General features: G+C 47.6%; 1 protein-coding gene across 2 annotated transcripts in view; it reads left to right on the top strand.

Moving 5' to 3' along the window:
• The first annotated feature begins 9 nt into the window (after window positions 1-9).
• Window positions 10-6,129, top strand: part of PLEKHH1 (pleckstrin homology, MyTH4 and FERM domain containing H1) — a 56,998-nt gene continuing 50,878 nt past the window's right edge. For both annotated transcript variants that reach the window (XM_027775861.1, XM_014591697.2), the window contains exon 1: window positions 10-107. The gene's annotated coding sequence lies outside the window, so the exon portion shown is untranslated. The remainder of the gene's footprint in view (window positions 108-6,129) is intronic.

Here is a 6,129-nt window from a genome sequence, read left to right as displayed (position 1 = left end):
CCCCTCGGGACTCGGGAGAGAGCGACGCAAGGTCAGCAGCGGCGGCGGCACGTCCAGGGCGCCAGTGTGCCGGGTGCGCGGCGGGGACGCCCGCGAGCTCGCTGAAGGTGAGCGGCCCCGCGCCGGGGCGGGCTCGGAGGTGTGGAGCGGGGAGGGCATTTGGTGCCGCGCAGGGGAGCGGCGATCCAGACCCGGAGGGCAGTTCCGGAGCAGGTGCCTCCCTACCTGGAAGCGAGCTCCCTGCGGCCGGGAGCGCGGGGAGCCCCGGAGACTCGCACCGCGAGACAGAAGTTGCCTCTCTGGGGAGGACCTGGAATTTGGGACCGGCTGGATTCAGCCGCGCCGGAGTCGAGTCCTGGGCGCATATGGGCGTCCACCTTGCTGTCTGTACACTCTCACTTTCGTCGGAACCGCGCTCCTCCCCGCCTCATCTTGGGGTGTTTCTTCTGTGATTTCCAGGTAGTTTTCTTACGAGCTCTTCTGGATTAACTCCTAGGGGCAAGTCAGCCAAGCAGAAAACAGGTTGGGTGCCGAATGACAACAGGAGCTTTATGCCCTTGTTGTCTTGGCGAGGAGTGGTCACCAGGGAGGTACTAGGGACCTTAGTGCGGGTGGCAGAGGCAGTGAAGACCCTCATCTGGAAGTAGAATCCTTTCTGTGTTGGGTTATGTATCTCCTCCAAGAGCTTTTACTGTGAATCCACTTCATGAAACTTCCAGACAGAGCTTGGGCTCCAGCTACAACGCTTGAAAGATCATATAAATAATTCTTGGACTGGAAAAGCCATCAGTTCTTACATCGAACTTTTTGGATCGTCTTCTGTGTGCCAGATTCAGTGCAGTGCTGGTGACATCACCGAGCACTTTACAGGAAATCAATTCCAGTGTTTCTGTATGTTGTTGTCCTCACTTTACAAAGGAGGAAACTAGAACTCAGGAAGCTGTGACTTGCCTAAAGACATATAGCTACAAAGTAGAAGAGGCAAGACTCAAACCCAAGCCTCCTGAGTTCCAAATGTGGGATTGGTCCGCTACCCAACAATCTCCCAGAAAGTGGATTTGGCAAGGTGCACCCTGTGAACCCAAACTCATTAAAACTAACAGCTGAGATGAAAAGATGTGGTCACCAGCTTTGGGAGAAGTGCGTCCCATTCTACTTCCCAAGGTACCTGCCTGTAGTTCCCCTTCTTTTCTCTGCTCCACTGTGTAGCTGTGTGGGTAGCTCTGCTCCTTTTGGTTGGAGAATGCTTTATACACACAGGTGTTAAAGTGCCAGGATTCCCTCATCTGGCTCCAGGTGATTTCTCGGCAGGCTGACTATGACCCAGCAGCTGTGCTCTCTGAGCCGCCCTGCTGAGCTGTCTTGCCTGTCTATCAAAAGTTACTTCAAAACTGACCTTCTCTGTGGGGAAACAGGCACTTATTGCCGACTGAAGTATGAATTAGGGCAGTCTTGGGGAGGGCAGTTTGGATGATCTGGAAGGCTAAAATACCTACCACTTAACCCTACCATTCTGTTTCTGGGATGTTAACCTTCAGATACACTCTGATGTGTATGAAATGACTTACATCCTGGAGTATTTGTTGCAGCTTTATTTTTTATACCAAATGGTTGGAAACAACCCAAATGCCCATCAATAAGAAACTCTCAGGGACCAGCAGTTGGCTGATGGCTATGTCGCTGGACTCCCATGCAGTCCACGGTACAAGTCCCAGACCTGGTGGCTTGAACTCAAGCCAGGCGCATGTGTGTGCATGCCCAAGATCCCGAGAGGAGAATGGAGGAGAGGGGATTGCGGGCGTGGTCATCCCCCCTGGGGGGTGATTTCTCGCTTTCTGTTTCTCTGTCTTTGTCTTTCTGGCGAGCACATGCGCCCTATAGCAAGTACCCTTTTAAAAAATAATAATAATAATAAGAGACCCTTAAATAAGGTCATATTTGGGTACCAGCAAGTGGCAGGGTGGTTAAGGCGCTGGACACTCCCACATGGCTGACTACGGTTTGAGTCCTAGACCTGGTGGCTTGCTTTCTCACTTTCTCTCTCTCTCTCTCCGGTCAAATTAAAACTAATGAATGAATAAATAAAATTAATTATTTAAAAAATAAGATTATATTTGATCATAAAATCAAGTAGTTACCCAACAGAATAAGTTAAAATTATTAAAAAGCATAGAGGGCCAGCAGGTGGTGTGGAAGTTGAGGTGGCTGGATCCCAAATGGCTGACTGCATGGTTTGGGTCTGGGACCCAGCGACTGGAGAATCAATCACTCCAGGCATGTATGCATGGTGCCCAAAATCCTGAGAGGAGAATGGAGAAGGGATTACAGCATGGCCATGCCCCCTGGAGGAGTGATTTCTCTCATGCTCTCTCTCTGGCAAGGGTACACGCTCTATAGCAAAAACTAAAACACAAAACAAACATAGAGGGAGCCAGCCAGTGGCATGGTGGTTAAAGTGCTAGATCTCATATAGTGACCCTGGAGTTTGAATCCCAGACTCTGTGGCCGTAAAAAACCATGCTGGGTGTGTGTGCGTGTATGCATGCCCGAAATCTCAACTGGAAGGAGAAACAGAGGAACAGGGATTTTGGCATGACCATTCCCTATGGACAGTGCTTTCTCACTTTCTCTCCCTCTCTCTCTGTCTCTCTCTGCACGCACTCTCTGACATAAATTAAAAAATGAGTAGCACGGGGGCAAAAACAAATAGCATGGAGAGAGAATGTGGCAGATATGCCAACTGATGCAGGACTGGCTCCTGTGTTGTGGTGTTAAGTACAGTGTGTTCAGGGTGCCACCGTCTGTGTGTGAGTGCACGTGCCACATGTATATAAATACTCATATATACACTGAATATCTCTGAAAGAACACCAAAAACCTCTAACAAGGGTTGCCTCTGGGGAGAAAGTTGGCTCAAGTATAGGAGTGGGAAGAAGCCTCTTTGTACAGTAGACCTTTTTGCTCAATATTCAAAAATAGATAAAATAGGGGTCGGCAGGTAGCATGATGGTTAAGGGTGCTGGACTCCCACATGGCTGACCATGGTTTGAGTTCTAGATCTGGCGGCTTGCTTTCTCACTTTCCCTCTCTCTTTCTCTGTCGTTTTCTGGTCAAATTATAAATAAATAAATACATAAATGCATACATACTTTTTTAGAATTATTTTATTTAACTTCATTCATTCATTCATTCAGAGTGACAGAGAGAGAAAGGAGGTGAGAAAGCAAACTGCCAGGTCCAGGATTTGAATCGTGGTGGGCCATGTGGAAGTCCAGTGCCCTTACCCACCATGCTACCTGCTGGCCCCCTAAATAAAATAATTCTTTAAAAAATAGATAAAATAGGGGCCAGCAGTTGGTATAATGGCTATGTTGCTGGACTTCCATGCAGTCGACTACGGTTCGAGTTCCAGACCCGGTGGCTTAAACTCACACCGGGCACATGTGCGTGCGTGCATGCTCAAGATCCCCAGAGGAGAATGGAGGAGAAGGGATCATGGTGTGGCCATCCCTTCGGGGGTGATTTCTCACTTTCTGTCTCTCTGTCTCTCTCTCTCTTTCTGTTGAGCACACATGCCCTATAGCAAAAAACCTCTGAAAAAAAAAACAACACTGAGCCAGCTATTATGGCATACACGACTAAGAAGCTGTATTCCACAGGCTAGGACCATGTAGGAGACCTGAGTTTGATTCCTGGTCCAACCTAAAGGCCAGGTACTTATAATCCCAGGGACTCAGGAGGCTGAGGCAGAAAGGTAGTGAGTTCCAGGCTGGCCTAGGTAACAGCAAGACCCTGTCTGAGAGAACTGTGTGTGGTGGCACATGCCTGTGGTCCCAGTTGCCCCAGAGACTGAGGTGGGAGGACCTCTGCACAGTGAGATCCTGTCTTAAAAAGAAAAAAAAAAAAAAACTAAACTTGACCTCTTCTCTGAGCTGCAGCGGGCAGTGAGCACAGCTATGGGCTGGCCGTGCCTTCCCGTATGCTCAGGGAATGTTGGTTTACATTTCGTTTGTTGATAGTAACAGCAGTAGTCATTTCTTGAGGCTTACTTCGTACCAGGCTTTGTACTATCTCTAATTTTCAAAAACATCCTGCATGATCTGGTCTATGAAATTGCTATTTTTTCATCAAAAAAGGTTAAGTATTGACAATTTTATGTGATTGAATCTAGCATTATTGCCCTCATTTTCAAATAATATTGCTTTCCATTTCAGAATGGAACTGAGGCTCAGAGAAGTTATGCAGAAGGTTTAAGGTCACAGGACTATTTAGTGCCTGAGCCAGTATTCAAACCCAGGTCTGTTTGATGCCAGAGCCTGAGATCTTATGTTCTGCACTGTTGCTTTTTACTGTTTTTGTTCTTAAGGGATGCTACTGGTTGTCCTGGCCCCTCTTTTGGTATTTAATTCCCAAGGCCTGGGACACTGCTCACATTTCCTTTGTGTTCTCCAATGGCGTGTGAAACGAGATGTATTCCCCCAGTAGAGGTCAAGCATATGCTGTTGGCTTGATGAAGTGACACTGCTGAAACCTGAGGGAGGTGTCCTCTGTGTGTGCTCATGCCCTCCTCCCAGCGCCACCCTGGGAAGCAGACACAAAGCTCTTCCCTTCCCACAGTTGGGCAGGTGGTTAGCCTAGTCTGACAGAGCACTTTAAAAAGAGTGGCAGCCTATCTCTGGCAAGTGCGAAGTCACAAAGGTGACCTTGGCCAGCCATGGTGAAGTAACACCAGAAAGCTCAGTGTAAACTGAACATATAACAGAAACCCCCTTACCCTCTGATGCCCCCTGCATCCTCTGCAAGATAAAAGTAGCCATAGTTCTGGGGCTTACAGTGACTTCTGACCTCTCTCTTTCAGGTTCCTATTTGATTGTCTATTTTAGCAGGATGTTCAAATGGTAGACTTGAGCCTCAAAAGCCACAGGCTTTCTTTATTCATCTTTAGGCCCCCAACTTTTCACACAGGAATCACTGAAAAGTTGTTTGAATCAAATTTAATCTTAGCACTTTGTCAGTTTTTGGTCAAATACCCAAACTTGCCAGAGATCCCAGGGCAAGTTCATGTTTTCTCTGACACAAGCCGTGAGACTGAAGTCACCTAATGAGTTCTGTGCCTTCTCACCACCCATTCTACCCCCCTGCCTCTGAGGCATGTCCCCTCTGACCTCTGTGGCATTTCAATCCAGGGTGTTGGAGGATTTAGAAAATTCCAAGGCAAGTGTCAAGGCCATGGTAATCATTTGATTCACCTGCTAGTCCAGTGGAGACAAGAGAACTAGGTTTTGCAAGAGTGGCCATGAGTCAATGATCATTGTGGCTGGACGATGGACACGTAGGGATTTACTGTACTGCTCCACTTGGTGTGTGTGTGGAGCGTTCCAGAATTGAAAATGAAAAAAAAAATAATAATAAAGTTGAGCTGAGTTTTATTCCCACCTCACTTCTCTCTCATTTCCCCATCTAGTTTTTAAGTTTATTTCTTCCATGAGAGAGAAAAAAAATCCCTAAGAGTCTACATGGAGTGTTCCACCCCCAGCCTCAGCCAACCCAGATCACTGACACACATGAGCATCTGGCATGTTCAGGGAGACTGCAGGATGCAAACCTAGGTCTTTCCCAGGCAGGTCCAGCATCGCAGTGTGGCACCACTGGCGCACCACTGAACGGACCCACCCCATCTATCCCTGCCATTCGTGTCTTTGTATTAGGCTGGCCTGGTAGCGTGGGACGTCTGCACCACTGCTGAAGCATCATCATGCAAAGAGGACAGTTCTCGATGTTGGGAGATCGAGATTTTTGGCCCAGTTCTGTTACTCCTTAGCTCTTTGTCTCTAAGCAAGTCACAGATGTGATGAATTTTCTCATCTGTTCATTGTAAATAATTGCATTTGTCCTCTATCTCCAGGATATTGAGAGAAGTGATGTGCATGTTGCTATACTTTGTGAAGTTATGACCCACATTGCACCTCGTGCAAATGTAAGGTATTCATTTCTGCTCATCCTTGTAAATCTCTGTGGAAGGTACAACTGTAAGGAGACTCAGCAGGTGAGGCTCCACCTTACTGGTGTCTTCTTTAATATCCCTTGTTTTATAGCCTATTGCTCCTACCACCTGCTTCTATCGGAAGA

The sequence above is a fragment of the Tupaia chinensis genome, unplaced genomic scaffold, assembly GCF_000334495.1.
Source record: "Tupaia chinensis unplaced genomic scaffold, TupChi_1.0 Scaffold000609_1, whole genome shotgun sequence".
NCBI classification, from domain to species: Eukaryota; Metazoa; Chordata; class Mammalia; order Scandentia; family Tupaiidae; genus Tupaia; species Tupaia belangeri.
Note: the sequence above shows the minus strand (reverse complement) of the source record. Positions and strands in the feature narration are given on the sequence as shown.